Below are 16,858 nucleotides of genomic sequence, written 5' to 3'. Positions count from 1 at the left end.
TTTACATAAGGTTTTAACAAAAAATGCAACTTGTGTTGTTTTTTTTGTTTTTCTATTTTTCCTTTTTTTCTGTTTTTGAATTTTTTAATGGAAAATGTGAAATTTAATTAATTTCCTTTTTGAAAAAACAAGTTTTACTAGAATAATTTTTTTTTCAAAAATGCCGTTTTTTACATAAGGTTTTAAACAAAATATGTTACTTGTGTTGTTTTTCAATTTTTATTTTTCCTTTTTTTCTGTTTTTGAATTTTTTTTATGTAAAAGTTTAAAATTTTTTTTCGAAAAATTTTGTTTTACTAAAAAAAATTTCTTTCAAAAATGCCGTTTTTTACATAAGGTTTTTAACAAAAAATGCAACTTGTGTTGTTTTTTATTTTTCCTTTTTTCTGTTTTTGAATTTTTTAATGTAAAATATGAAATTCAATTAATTTCCTTTTTGAAAAAACAAGTTTTACTAGAATAACTTTTTTTTCAAAAATGTCGTTTTTTACATAAGGTTTTTAACAAAAAATGCAACGTGTTGTTTTTTGTTTTTCCTTTTTTCTGTTTTTGAATTTTTTAAAGTAAAATTTTAGTTAATAATTTTTTTTGAAAAAACCAGTTTTACTAGAATAATTTTTCTCTCAAAAAAGCCGTTTTTTACCTAAGGTTTTTAACAAAAAATGTAACTTGTGTTGTTTTTTTGTTTTTCTATTTTTCCTTTTTTTCTGCTTTCGAATTTTTTTATGTAAAATTTAATTTTTTTTGAACAAACAAGTTTTATTAGAATAATTTTTCTTTCAAAAATGCCGTTTTTTATTGAATTATTTCTTTTTCTTAAAAATTTTTTTATTGAATTATTTCTTTTTCTTAAATTTTGTTTTCTAAAACAGTTTTTTCAAAAATGCCGTTTTTTACATTATGTATTTACAAAAAATGTGAATTTTGCTGTTTTTTACTTTTCTGTTTTTCCTTTTTTCAGTTTTGGAAGTTTTTTTTGTAAAATTTTTAATTTAATTTTTTTATTTTGAAAAAATATTGTTTTAGTAAAACAATTTTTTTCCAAATGTCGTTTTTCGCATAATATTTTCAATAAAAAATGTAAGTTTGATGTTTTTTCTTATTCTATTTTTCAATTTTTCAGCTCTTGATGTTTTTTGCAATTTCTTTAGCAAAGCAGAAAATTGTAAAAATCAATGTAATACAATTTTTACAAAAATCAATTATTTATTACAATTATTTATTACAAATTAATACACTTATTAATAAAATTTGCGGAAATCTATAACAAATCAAGCTTTTGATGACAAGCATATTTTTTTTAATTTTTCATTTTAAACAATTACATTTTTATTGATATCATGTTCTTCTTGAGAAATTCCGATTTATTCATCGTCTCATGATAAACATACTTCAGAGTAAACCCCGGGGTACCAGTGTCGCGTGGTGACAATTACTGGCGTCAAGCATCCCTAGCGTGCATCTCTGGATGTTGTTCGGAAATAAAAGATCGTTGGGCGCGCAGAGCGCGCCTCGCGGCAGAGCCGCAATCAACGATCTTTTATTTAATCAACGATCTTTTATGTTTATTATGAGACGATGAATAAATCGGAATTTCTCAAGAAGAACATGATATCAATAAAAATGTAATTGTTTAAAATGAAAAATTAAAAAAAACATGCTTGTCATCAAAAGCTTGATTTGTTATAGATTTCCGCAAATTTTATTAATAAGTGTATTAATTTGTAATAAATAATTGTAATAAATAATTGATTTTTGTAAAAATTGTAATACATTGATTTTTACAATTTTCTGCTTTGCTAAAGAAATTGCAAAAAACATCAAGAGCTGAAAAATTGAAAAATAGAATAAGAAAAAACATCAAACTTACATTTTTTATTGAAAATATTATGCGAAAAACGACATTTGGAAAAAAATTGTTTTACTAAAACAATATTTATTCAAAATAAAAAAATTAAATTAAAAATTTTACAAAAAAAACTTCCAAAACTGAAAAAAGGAAAAACAGAAAAGTAAAAACCAACAAAATTCACATTTTTTGTAAATACATGTAAAAACCGGCATTTTTGAAAAAACTGTTTTAGAAAACAAAATTTTTTAAGAAAAAGAAGTAATTCAATAAAAAATTTTTAAAAAAATTCAAAAACTGAAATAGAAATATAAAAAACAAAAATAGCATTTTTTGGTAAAAACTTTATGTAAAAAACGACATTTTTGAAAGGTAAATTATTCTAGTAAAACTTGTTTTTGCAAAAAAAAATTAATTAAATTAAAAATTTTACATAAAAAACTTCAAAAACAGAAAAAAGGAAAAATAGAAAAACAAAATACATTACAAATTGCTTTTTTGTTAAAAACCTTATGTAAAAAACGGCATTTTTGAAAGAAAAATTATTCTAATAAAACTTGTTTGTTCAAAAAAAATTAAATTTTACATAAAAAAATTCGAAAGCAGAAAAAAAGGAAAAGTAGAAAAACAAAAAAACAACACAAGTTACATTTTTTGTTAAAAACCTTAGGTAAAAACGGCTTTTTTGAGAGAAAAATTATTCTAGTAAAACTTGTTTTTTCAAAAAAAAATTATTTAAAACTAAAATTTTGCTTTAAAAAATTCAAAAACAGAAAAAAGGAAAAACAAAAAACAACACAAGTTGCATTTTTTGTTAAAAACCTTATGTAAAAAACGATATTTTTGAAAAAAAAATTATTCTAGTAAAACTTGTTTTTTCAAAAAGGAAATTAATTGAATTTCATATTTTACATTAAAAAATTCAAAAACAGAAAAAAGGAAAAATAGAAAAATAAAAAACAACACAAGTTGCATTTTTTGTTAAAAAGCTTATTTAAAAAACGGCATTTTTGAAAGAAATTTTTTTTAGTAAAAGAAAATTTTTCGAAAAAAAATTTTAAACTTTTACAAAAAAAATTCAAAAACAGAAAAAAAAGGAAAAATAAAAATTAAAAAACAACACAAGTAACATATTTTGTTTAAAACCTTATGTAAAAACGGCATTTTTGAAAAAAAAATTATTCTAGTGAAACTTGTTTTTTCAAAAAGGAAATTAATTAAATTTCACATTTTCCATTAAAAAATTCAAAAACAGAAAAAAGGAAAAATAGAAAAACAAAAAAAAAACAACACAAGTTGCATTTTTTGTTAAAACCTTATGTAAAAAACGGCATTTTTGAAAGAAATTTTTTTAAGTAAAACAAAATTTTTCGAAAAATTTTAAAATTTTACACAAAAAAATTTTAAAATTTTACAAAAAAAATTCAAAAACAGAAAAAAAAGGAAAAATAAAAAAATAAAAAACAATACAAGTTGCATTTTTTGTTAAAAACCTTATGTAAAAAACGGCATTTTTTGAAAGAAAAATTATTCTAGTAAAACTTTGTTTTTTCAAAAAAAAATTAATTAAATTTAAATTTTTACATAAAAAAAAATTTTAAAAAAAACATAAAAAAATGAGAAAAAAATAAAAAAAACATCAAGACTTACATTTTTGTTAAAAACAGTGTGTAAAACACAACAATTTTCAAAAAAAAATCATTTTACTAAATAAGATTTTCAATTAAAAAATGATTCAGTTCAAGACTTCACATTAAAAAACTTCAAAAACTGACAAATGGAAAAATGAAAAAAGAAAACTTTTGTAAAAAAAAAACGACTTTTTGAAAAAAGTGGCATAGTAAAAGAATATTTTTTCCAAAACAGTAAAAAATTATGCAAAAGGTTTTCAACTTTTTTTTAGAAAATTGTAAATTCTACACTTAAAGATTTGTATGAGTATCTATTTCTAAAAATTCCTGCCAAAAATTCTTCTTTTAAATGACCAGGTAATCTATTATCAAAGGCAGCACGCTTATTGCAATTTTCTGATGGGAAGAATTGCTGCTAGAGTTTGCTTCGAAATTATCACTGTAATCGCTTTGCATCATCCAGTATCAGCTACCGGGAGTTCATTGCAGAAGCCAAAAAAAACCCCGAGTTTTTGAAAAAACATTTTATGAAAACAAGCTTTTTTCGTCGTTAACCGCCATTTTTGAGAAAAGAAAACAGATATTACAAAAACAGGCATTTTTTGACATAAAATTTTAATTCAAAATTGAACTTGAAACAAAAGTTAATTTCGAAAATGCATTTGTAAAACTCAAATACATTATATTATCAAAGTATCAATTCAAAAGCATACATGAAATTCAGCTTTTTCTGAGTGTAAAAAGAGAATATTACAATTTAAACAGTCAATTAGTCACCTCAGGAAATAATAACAGATAATCAGTCAAAGAAATAACTTCTCAGCCTGTTAGTTTAGTTACTATACAACTCAGCAGCTCGTCTCAATTTGTACGATGGAGGACACATGTTGTCTTTGTTTTCATCACCATCTAAATTTTTACTTCCCACTCTTTCAGGGTTATTGACAGCAGGAGCCCTTCTCTTGACAGTCTTTCGTGTACAAGACGCTGGTTGCTCAGATTTGAGGGAAGTTTTTTCAGATATTTTTTCACTTGCTTCATTAGATAAAATATAATCTTGGTAATCTGTATAATCATTGAGTACAGTACTAAAGATGGTTCTGGCAGACTTGATTGAAGTATTTTCAACACTCGATGCTCCCTGTACTTCTTTCATTGCATCTTGTCCAGTGTCTGTAGAAAAACACGCAAAAGGGACTGCCTGGTCCGATTTTTTGTTGTCTAACTTGGGATCAAGTGCGTTCTCTTCTTCTATAATTGCGATTATACTCCCTGTCAATGAGACATTTTCCCACTCGTCACAATCCCGATCAGGTTTCTGCTCCTGCAAATTGTCATACTCGTCAGACACACACCAGAGAAATTTAAGTTCTCTCTCCTCCTCAAAAAATCCTAATTGATTTTCATACATTGGTCTATAGGACAACTCATAATCACAAAATTGTGCACGGACTGATCTGCTCAGTTCCATGTTGTCTGAGACTTGTAAAGTTTTGTTTTCGATGTGGTTCTCGTAGAAGTCTACAGTTGTCTGTTTGTATGGAACAGAGACTTCTGGCAAATTCTCGATTGCAATAATGAAGACTAGAAGCTGCCTCGGAATGGAGAATGGAGGTTCAGCTACCCAGCCGAAGCACGTCTTCCTCTCCTTTATAATTGCTACATCATCATTGAAATCGGGGAAGAAGTGGGCCTTCAGATTTTCGTTCAATTTCACAGATTTGATATTCATTATTCCAGCCTTTTTTAGGAGACGACGGTTGAACTCCTAAATAAATTGAAAATACAGATATTGAAAAAAACTTTCTCTCTGAAGAAATAATAAGCTATTTGCGAATGAGTACGATGATTATAATAACCCATTCTTTTTTTTGGTCTGTTTTCATATTCTATAACAGAGGTGATTTACCTGGAATGGGAAATAGGAAGATGTCCTAGAGATGAAGAATCTCCACTGAAAGGTTTATAACTGAAAACTTAGGTTTGTAGGAAAAGGAGACTGAAATTGTCTCCAAAAAAGAATGAAAAAGCTTACTATAGTTGTGTTGTTGAAGAGAAGGAAAATAAGCACAATGAGTTGAATTTTTGTTTGTACACTACAATAAAAAATGACATCATTATGATGCAATAGTGACGTAATTATTACATTATTATGAGCAAGACCTCAATCACGTGAGCGGTGTATGCTTCGATAAAATAAGAATAATATCGTAATTAGTAAGGATTATTTTCTGTTCACATAAGTTCAGTGACTCCATTCAATACTTAAGTATCCGTAATTGTAGTAATCATATGACGTAGTTGGACTAAATTTTGTTCCAAAGAGGTGAGTGACCCTCTTACAAAAAATGAGATCACTTAATTGTTCGTAATTGACAACATAGTAGGACGTAAAACTCAGTAGGACGTAGAACTTTTAACGATTAGTTCTGTACAATAGCGAAAAATTCGTGACAAATTTGTACTCATTAAACCTATATCGATCACCTGAGAAGATTCGTCTTTACAAAAGATGATCTCAAAAGTTGATGTTTTAAGGTCACTAAATAATTGGATTGTTGATAAGAAAGTAGAGAAAAGCGGATGATTGCAAGATTGTCTAATTTTTGATATATTTTAGATAAATATTTGATAAAATATTGTTATTTTGGTTACAATTTGGGTTTTTTTGGACAAGATTTCGCTATTTTGTGGTAAAAATGGGTATTTTTCGCGAAATTTGTGTCTCTTTGTGTGGCAAGTATTGGGATATTTTTGCTAGAACCGGGTTCTTTTTCGCAGGAATTAGGTATTTTTGGTAAAAAGTTAGTAGATTTTCGTAATAACTGGGTATTTTTGCTATGAATTGTGTAATTCATGACTAGAAACAGATATTTTTGGGCTAGAATTGATTTTTTTGGCAACAGTTTGATATTTTTTGTAAACATTTGGGTGTTTTCGACAATAATTGGATATTTTGAGCCAAGAATTGGGTATTTTTTGGTCAGAATTGGGTTTTTTTTGGCCAGAATTGGGTATTTCTTGGGATGAATTGGGTAATTTTGCCAAGAATTGGGTATTTTTCGGCCAGAATTGGGTATTTTTTGGACAGAATTGGGTATTTTTTGGCCAGAATTGGGTATTTTTTGGGATGAATTGGGTAATTTTGCCAAGAATTGGGTATTTTTTGGCCAGAATTGGGTATTTTTTTTGGTCAGAATTGGATATTTTTTGGCTAGAATTGGGTATTTTTTGGTCAGAATTGGGTATTTTTTGGGAAGAATTGGGTATTTTTTGGAAAAAATTGGGTATTTTTGCCAAGAATTGGGTATTTTTTGGCCAGAATTGGGTATTTTTTGCCAAGAATTGGGTATTTTTTGGGAAGAATTGGGTATTTTTTGCCAAGAATTGGGTATTTTTTGGGAAAAATTGGGTATTTTTTGGGAAAATTTGGGTATATTTTGGCCAGAATTGGGTATTTTTTGGCCAGAATTGGGTATTTTTTGGAAGAATTGGGTATTTTTTGGGAAAAATTGGGTATTTTTGCTAGAAATTGGGTATTACTGCCAAGAATTGGGTATTTTTTTGGAAAAATTTGGAATTTTTTGACAACGATTGGCTATTTTTGGACAAGAATTGGGTGTTTTCTGCAAGAATTGGGTATTTTTTGTATTTTTTGGTATGAAATGGGTATTTTTTTCACTTTTTTAAGAATAGGGTATTTATTAAAAAGAACTAAATATTTTTTACCAAAAACTTTTTTTGGTTTCAAGTTTCAGAATCTAAAACTTCAAAAAATACAAGTTTGTCCTCTTTTCACGACTTCTAAATTATGCCCATTGGATTCTGCGTTAAAAATTACGCTATAAAGATGTACTGTAACAAACAATTCCAAAAAAAAAATAAAAAAAATCCTTTTCAATTAGTTCCTTTAATCGTCGTTTTACGGTCTGCATTTTTGAGCTGTGCTGTTTAAGGGTTTGGAATAAAACTTTATCTTCGGTAACCGTATCAATTCGATTTTATAAAGCTCGGTTGCAGGATATTGTATGCGAATGAATTGAATAATTCTTAGAATCATTTTTAAAACTCGCACAAAGGCATTGAGATTGTTTTCGGTGGAGTTAAACGGCATTTTCTAAGTTCCCGACATGCTAGAAAAAAAATTAACTGGTTACGAATTTTTCCATAAAATTCCTACGTAAGAGATAATGGTTCGATTATCAGATTTATCCTGAAAATAACTTTGGCCTTAATTTCCCCCAGAGTATGATTTTTGCTTCTTCAATAATTTTCTTTATACACCAACCCTACTTTTTTGTGCATAGCCACTTTTGGCCGATCGATATCTTTTGCGGAGAGATTCAAGAGTGGAATAATAGAAAAGCGCTTGAAAACCGGAATCGATTGTTCAAGAGAATATTTCTAACTTTTGTTGTATCTCGAAGAAAAATTGAGTTTCAAAGTTGTCGATTTCGCGCAGCAATCAGATCTAGGAGTGTTCAAAGTATGGAAGAATTCTGCTATTATGTCCCGCTGTGAACACTCTAAAAGCAGAATGAGGAGAATTGGAATTGCCTTCGCACAGAATGTATCAGCACGTCAAATGATCAGAGCGAAAAAAGTTGAATATTAACAAGCCCTCGCTATGAGCTGGGTGACTAATGGCTGCATACTATGACAGTCTACTAGCCTCTGAAGTGATTTAACTTGGCTCCTTCAATAAAAAGTACAAGAATTGTAAAACAATTTGCCATTTCAAATTGTTCTTTGCTGCCAATTAGTTCGTTCCTTTAATCGTCGTTTTACGGTCTGCATTTTTGAGCTGTGCTGTTTAAGGGTTTGGAATAAAACTTTATCTTCGGTAACCGTATCAATTCGATTTTATAAAGCTCGGTTGCAGGATATTGTATGCGAATGAATTGAATAATTCTTAGAACCATTTTTAAAACTCGCACAAAGGCATTGAGATTGTTTTCGGTGGAGTTAAACGGCATTTTCTAAGTTCCCGACATGCTAGAAAAAAAATTAACTGGTTACGAATTTTTCCATAAAATTCCTACGTAAGAGATAATGGTTCGATTATCAGATTTATCCTGAAAATAACTTTGGCCTTAATTTCCCCCAGAGTATGATTTTTGCTTCTTCAATAATTTTCTTTATACACCAACCCTACTTTTTTGTGCATAGCCACTTTTGGCCGATCGATATCTTTTGCGGAGAGATTCAAGAGTGGAATAATAGAAAAGCGCTTGAAAACCGGAATCGATTGTTCAAGAGAATATTTCTAACTTTTGTTGTATCTCGAAGAAAAATTGAGTTTCAAAGTTGTCGATTTCGCGCAGCAATCACATCTAGGAGTGTTCAAAGTATGGAAGAATTCTGATATTATGTCCCGCTGTGAACACTCTAAAAGCAGAATGAGGAGAATTGGAATTGCCTTCGCACAGAATGTATCAGCACGTCAAATGATCACAGCGAAAAAAGTTGAATATTAACAAGCCCTCGCTATGAGCTGGGTGACTAATGGCTGCATACTATGACAGTCTAATAGCCTCTGAAGTGATTTAACTTGGCTCCATCAATAAAAAGTACAAGAATTGTAAAACAATTTGCCATTTCAAATTGTTCTTTGCTGCCAATTAGTTCCTTTAATCGTCGTTTTACGGTCTGCATTTTTGAGCTGTGCTGTTTAAGGGTTTGGAATAAAACTTTATCTTCGGTAACCGTATCAATTCGATTTTATAAAGCTCGGTTGCAGGATATTGTATGCGAATGAATTGAATAATTCTTCGAATCATTTTTAAAACTCGCACAAAGGCATTGAGATTGTTTTCGGTGGAGTTAAACGGCATTTTCTAAGTTCCCGACATGCTAGAAAAAAAATTAACTGGTTACGAATTTTTCCATAAAATTCCTACGTAAGAGATAATGGTTCGATTATCAGATTTATCCTGAAAATAACTTTGGCCTTAATTTCCCCCAGAGTATGATTTTTGCTTCTTCAATAGTTTTCTTTATACACCAACCCTACTTTTTCGTGCATAGCCACTTTTGGCCGATCGATATCTTTTGCGGAGAGATTCAAGAGTGGAATAATAGAAAAGCGCTTGAAAACCGGAATCGATTGTTCAAGAGAATATTTCTAACTTTTGTTGTATCTCGAAGAAAAATTGAGTTTCAAAGTTGTCGATTTCGCGCAGCAATCACATCTAGGAGTGTTCAAAGTATGGAAGAATTCTGATATTATGTCCCGCTGTGAACACTCTAAAAGCAGAATGAGGAGAATTGGAATTGCCTTCGCACAGAATGTATCAGCACGTCAAATGATCACAGCGAAAAAAGTTGAATATTAACAAGCCCTCGCTATGAGCTGGGTGACTAATGGCTGCATACTATGACAGTCTACTGGCCTCTGAAGTGATTTAACTTGGCTCCATCAATAAAAAGTACAAGAATTGTAAAACAATTTGCCATTTCAAATTGTTCTTTGCTGCCAATTAGTTCGTTCCTTTAATCGTCGTTTTACGGTCTGCATTTTTGAGCTGTGCTGTTGAAGGGTTTGGAATAAAACTTTATCATCGGTAACCGTATCAATTCGATTTTATAAAGCTCGGTTGCAGGATATTGTATGCGAATGAATTGAATAATTCTTAGAATCATTTTTAAAACTCGCACAAAGGCATTGAGATTGTTTTCGGTGGAGTTAAACGGCATTTTCTAAGTTCCCGACATGCTAGAAAAAAAATTAACTGGTTACGAATTTTTCCATAAAATTCCTACGTAAGAGATAATGGTTCGATTATCAGATTTATCCTAAAAATAACTTTGGCCTTAATTTCCCCCAGAGTATGATTTTTGCTTCTTCAATAATTTTCTTTATACACCAACCCTACTTTTTTGTGCATAGCCACTTTTGGCCGATCGATATCTTTTGCGGAGAGATTCAAGAGTGGAATAATAGAAAAGCGCTTGAAAACCGGAATCGATTGTTTAAGAGAATATTTCTAACTTTTGTTGTATCTCGAAGAAAAATTGAGTTTCAAAGTTGTCGATTTCGCGCAGCAATCACATCTAGGAGTGTTCAAAGTATGGAAGAATTCTGATATTATGTCCCGCTGTGAACACTCTAAAAGCAGAATGAGGAGAATTGGAATTGCCTTCGCACAGAATGTATCAGCACGTCAAATGATCACAGCGAAAAAAGTTGAATATTAACAAGCCCTCGCTATGAGCTGGGTGACTAATGGCTGCATACTATGACAGTCTAATAGCCTCTGAAGTGATTTAACTTGGCTCCATCAATAAAAAGTACAAGAATTGTAAAACAATTTGCCATTTCAAATTGTTCTTTGCTGCCAATTAGTTCCTTTAATCGTCGTTTTACGGTCTGCATTTTTGAGCTGTGCTGTTTAAGGGTTTGGAATAAAACTTTATCTTCGGTAACCGTATCAATTCGATTTTATAAAGGTCGGTTGCAGGATATTGTATGCGAATGAATTGAATAATTCTTCGAATCATTTTTAAAACTCGCACAAAGGCATTGAGATTGTTTTCCGTGGAGTTAAACGGCATTTTCTAAGTTCCCGACATGCTAGAAAAAAAATTAACTGGTTACGAATTTTTCCATAAAATTCCTACGTAAGAGATAATGGTTCGATTATCAGATTTATCCTGAAAATAACTTTGGCCTTAATTTCCCCCAGAGTATGATTTTTGCTTCTTCAATAGTTTTCTTTATACACCAACCCTACTTTTTTGTGCATAGCCACTTTTGGCCGATCGATATCTTTTGCGGAGAGATTCAAGAGTGGAATAATAGAAAAGCGCTTGAAAACCGGAATCGATTGTTCAAGAGAATATTTCTAACTTTTGTTGTATCTCGAAGAAAAATTGAGTTTCAAAGTTGTCGATTTCGCGCAGCAATCAGATCTAGGAGTGTTCAAAGTATGGAAGAATTCTGCTATTATGTCCCGCTGTGAACACTCTAAAAGCAGAATGAGGAGAATTGGAATTGCCTTCGCACAGAATGTATCAGCACGTCAAATGATCAGAGCGAAAAAAGTTGAATATTAACAAGCCCTCGCTATGAGCTGGGTGACTAATGGCTGCATACTATGACAGTCTACTAGCCTCTGAAGTGATTTAACTTGGCTCCATCAATAAAAAGTACAAAAATTGTAAAACAATTTGCCATTTCAAATTGTTCTTTGCTGCCAATTAGTTCGTTCCTTTAATCGTCGTTTTACGGTCTGCATTTTTGAGCTGTGCTGTTGAAGGGTTTGGAATAAAACTTTATCTTCGGTAACCGTATCAATTCGATTTTATAAAGCTCGGTTGCAGGATATTGTATGCGAATGAATTGAATAATTCTTAGAATCATTTTTAAAACTCGCACAAAGGCATTGAGATTGTTTTCGGTGGAGTTAAACGGCATTTTCTAAGTTCCCGACATGCTAGAAAAAAAATTAACTGGTTACGAATTTTTCCATAAAATTCCTACGTAAGAGATAATGGTTCGATTATCAGATTTATCCTGAAAATAACTTTGGCCTTAATTTCCCCCAGAGTATGATTTTTGCTTCTTCAATAGTTTTCTTTATACACCAACCCTACTTTTTTGTGCATAGCCACTTTTGGCCGATCGATATCTTTTGCGGAGAGATTCAAGAGTGGAATAATAGAAAAGCGCTTGAAAACCGGAATCGATTGTTCAAGAGAATATTTCTAACTTTTGTTGTATCTCGAAGAAAAATTGAGTTTCAAAGTTGTCGATTTCGCGCAGCAATCAGATCTAGGAGTGTTCAAAGTATGGAAGAATTCTGCTATTATGTCCCGCTGTGAACACTCTAAAAGCAGAATGAGGAGAATTGGAATTGCCTTCGCACAGAATGTATCAGCACGTCAAATGATCAGAGCGAAAAAAGTTGAATATTAACAAGCCCTCGCTATGAGCTGGGTGACTAATGGCTGCATACTATGACAGTCTACTAGCCTCTGAAGTGATTTAACTTGGCTCCATCAATAAAAAGTACAAGAATTGTAAAACAATTTGCCATTTCAAATTGTTCTTTGCTGCCAATTAGTTCCTTTAATCGTCGTTTTACGGTCTGCATTTTTGAGCTGTGCTGTTTAAGGGTTTGGAATAAAACTTTATCTTCGGTAACCGTATCAATTCGATTTTATAAAGGTCGGTTGCAGGATATTGTATGCGAATGAATTGAATAATTCTTCGAATCATTTTTAAAACTCGCACAAAGGCATTGAGATTGTTTTCGGTGGAGTTAAACGGCATTTTCTAAGTTCCCGACATGCTAGAAAAAAAATTAACTGGTTACGAATTTTTCCATAAAATTCCTACGTAAGAGATAATGGTTCGATTATCAGATTTATCCTGAAAATAACTTTGGCCTTAATTTCCCCCAGAGTATGATTTTTGCTTCTTCAATAATTTTCTTTATACACCAACCCTACTTTTTTGTGCATAGCCACTTTTGGCCGATCGATATCTTTTGCGGAGAGATTCAAGAGTGGAATAATAGAAAAGCGCTTGAAAACCGGAATCGATTGTTCAAGAGAATATTTCTAACTTTTGTTGTATCTCGAAGAAAAATTGAGTTTCAAAGTTGTCGATTTCGCGCAGCAATCACATCTAGGAGTGTTCAAAGTATGGAAGAATTCTGATATTATGTCCCGCTGTGAACACTCTAAAAGCAGAATGAGGAGAATTGGAATTGCCTTCGCACAGAATGTATCAGCACGTCAAATGATCACAGCGAAAAAAGTTGAATATTAACAAGCCCTCGCTATGAGCTGGGTGACTAATGGCTGCATACTATGACAGTCTAATAGCCTCTGAAGTGATTTAACTTGGCTCCATCAATAAAAAGTACAAGAATTGTAAAACAATTTGCCATTTCAAATTGTTCTTTGCTGCCAATTAGTTCCTTTAATCGTCGTTTTACGGTCTGCATTTTTGAGCTGTGCTGTTTAAGGGTTTGGAATAAAACTTTATCTTCGGTAACCGTATCAATTCGATTTTATAAAGGTCGGTTGCAGGATATTGTATGCGAATGAATTGAATAATTCTTCGAATCATTTTTAAAACTCGCACAAAGGCATTGAGATTGTTTTCGGTGGAGTTAAACGGCATTTTCTAAGTTCCCGACATGCTAGAAAAAAAATTAACTGGTTACGAATTTTTCCATAAAATTCCTACGTAAGAGATAATGGTTCGATTATCAGATTTATCCTGAAAATAACTTTGGCCTTAATTTCCCCCAGAGTATGATTTTTGCTTCTTCAATAGTTTTCTTTATACACCAACCCTACTTTTTTGTGCATAGCCACTTTTGGCCGATCGATATCTTTTGCGGAGAGATTCAAGAGTGGAATAATAGAAAAGCGCTTGAAAACCGGAATCGATTGTTCAAGAGAATATTTCTAACTTTTGTTGTATCTCGAAGAAAAATTGAGTTTCAAAGTTGTCGATTTCGCGCAGCAATCAGATCTAGGAGTGTTCAAAGTATGGAAGAATTCTGCTATTATGTCCCGCTGTGAACACTCTAAAAGCAGAATGAGGAGAATTGGAATTGCCTTCGCACAGAATGTATCAGCACGTCAAATGATCAGAGCGAAAAAAGTTGAATATTAACAAGCCCTCGCTATGAGCTGGGTGACTAATGGCTGCATACTATGACAGTCTACTAGCCTCTGAAGTGATTTAACTTGGCTCCATCAATAAAAAGTACAAAAATTGTAAAACAATTTGCCATTTCAAATTGTTCTTTGCTGCCAATTAGTTCGTTCCTTTAATCGTCGTTTTACGGTCTGCATTTTTGAGCTGTGCTGTTGAAGGGTTTGGAATAAAACTTTATCTTCGGTAACCGTATCAATTCGATTTTATAAAGCTCGGTTGCAGGATATTGTATGCGAATGAATTGAATAATTCTTAGAATCATTTTTAAAACTCGCACAAAGGCATTGAGATTGTTTTCGGTGGAGTTAAACGGCATTTTCTAAGTTCCCGACATGCTAGAAAAAAAATTAACTGGTTACGAATTTTTCCATAAAATTCCTACGTAAGAGATAATGGTTCGATTATCAGATTTATCCTGAAAATAACTTTGGCCTTAATTTCCCCCAGAGTATGATTTTTACTTCTTCAATAATTTTCACGAATTTCAGTTTCAAAAACCATTTCAAAGAATTAGTTCACACGACAGTGGGTAAAATTCCCGTGTGAACTAATTTTTTTCTGAGCGAGAAAATTTTTTGATCATGCGGTGCGTTCATTGAATAACATTTCGAAATTCTTCTTAACAATGATACATTAATATGTAACCCTCTGAAATTATTACCACAGTATTTTTGAGAGCCTGAGAATATATTTCTTAATTTTTTAGTTAAGTTTTGGCTTTTTTTCATTTTCATTAATTTTTTGTTTTAGGATCTTTGCGCTCTTTTTGGAAAAAAATTGTTTATGGAAACTTTCTTTTTGATAAATAATGCATAAAGATCCTCTTTTCGGTTTTTTGGCTCACTGCCAGGAGTCTTAATTTAGTGTTTTTGAAAATTGCACTATTTTTGGCGTTAAGTCTTTGAAATTTAGTGAAAATTTGATTCATAATAGCAATTTTAATGCTAATTTACGATTTAAAATATAAAATATTTCAGTATTTCGAGTCTTTGAGTTTTTTTCTCATTTTTTGTTCAGTTGGAAGAATCGTTTTTTAAATTTGATTTTGATTCTCGAAAGTTGGGAAATAGTCCCCTTTTTCGTGTTTTTACAATATGTCCGGATTCTCGATTTTAGCCTTTTTTGGATTTTTAAAAATTTCTTGCTTTTCATTATTTCCATTTAATATAATGTAGCTCTGAGAATTAATTTCAAACTATTTTTGATTTATGTCTGTTTTCCGCGAGTATTCTTGGTCTGAGTTTTAGTATTAAGCAAAATTTCGGCTTTCTAGCATTCTGATTTCTTCCTCTTTTCCATCATAATTAAAACTTTTATAGTTTGAGTTCGTCTCGTCTTTTATATCTCCAACGTGAGAAGTGTACCTTATATTTGTCATAATTACTTTGTCGCCAAAAAATCAGACCTTTTTGAGTCCTAAATTATATTTTTCTGATTTGTTTCATGCGTTTAATGGCAATGATAAAATAACTTTTGAGATGAATTTGGGGTTGGGAACTTTTCACCAACCCTCCTTTTTTGTTTAGCGATTTTTGGCCGACCGATATCTTTTGCGGAGAGATACAAATGTGGAATCGTAGAAAAGCTATTAAAAACCAAAATCGATTGTTGAAGAGAATTTTTCTAACTTGTTGTATCTCGAAAAATTGAAGTTCAAAGTTTCCGAATTTTGCGCAGCAATCAGATCTAGGAATGTTTAAAGTATGGAAGAATGGAAGAATTTCTGATTTCTAGCATTCTTAGTGCTTCGTATTTTCGATGATAATTAAAACTTATAGTTCGGATTCTTTTCGTCTTTTATATATCCAACGAGAGAAGTGTGCTATAGTATCAATGGTCAAATCTTTCTCGTTATTAGAGCTATAGTCTAAATTCTTTCCAATTAATTAATTCAATTATGGCGAGGTGAAGATTAAGTCTTCAAACAATATATGTTGGTTTCTCACTATATTGAGTACAGTTAAGTTCAGAGAACCAAAATCAAAGAAGGTGGATAAACTGAACAAGCCCGGTCATTAAGTCATAGTGCTTTAGGTTGTCTGAGTTCATTAGAGTGCTTGTTAGCCGGTATTAGTATTAAGCTTAGTAGCGGCTAGTTTTAGAAGCTGAATAGGGCTGGGTTTTGAAAGCTGTGTAATCATCTAAGTGAAACTGCACCCCAAATTAAAATATTTTTCGCCACTTAGAAATATGCTGTCAAATTGTATAGTTAAAATTTGGTTTTACGGCGCGAAGAGAGTATTGGGATTCTAAATGTTACCAGCTAAAGCAACTTTGTTCGTGAGTTGTACTTTTGACCTTTTTTTCGAACATTGACTTCTGTTTGAGAATGTTGACTTTTTTTTCGAACAATGGACTTTAACAGTAGCTAAGTTAGTAATAGATAGTGAGCAGGTACTGCTAGTAGTGTTCAGGGCCGAAATTCCATTTTGAGAAAATTTCTTCCCATAACAGTACTAACCCCCCGAACTCAATTACAGAACCCGGCACCTATCTACACCCCAACCTATCTACCCCCGCCGACCTACCCCCTCCCTTCTACTTAGCTACACCCCCCCCCCCCCCGCCCGCACCTACCTAGTTTTCTCGGATCTATTCTGTTTTGACCCCCCGCTTAATGAGCATAAATCTTTTATGACCCAGATGCGCACGTGCTTTTTTCTTACATAGTAACGTGCTATATAACAACATATAATTTGT

The 16,858-nt window shown here is 31.6% G+C and overlaps 1 protein-coding gene across 1 annotated transcript in view; it reads left to right on the top strand.

Annotated features, from left to right (window-relative positions):
* Window positions 1-16,858, top strand: part of LOC142346136 (uncharacterized) — a 128,904-nt gene that overhangs the window by 20,631 nt on the left and 91,415 nt on the right. The gene's annotated exons all lie outside the window — the stretch shown is intronic.

This window comes from Convolutriloba macropyga, chromosome 9, assembly GCF_964194025.1.
Source record: "Convolutriloba macropyga chromosome 9, txConMacr16.3, whole genome shotgun sequence".
In the NCBI taxonomy this organism is placed as follows: domain Eukaryota; kingdom Metazoa; phylum Xenacoelomorpha; order Acoela; family Convolutidae; genus Convolutriloba; species Convolutriloba macropyga.
Note: the sequence above shows the minus strand (reverse complement) of the source record. Positions and strands in the feature narration are given on the sequence as shown.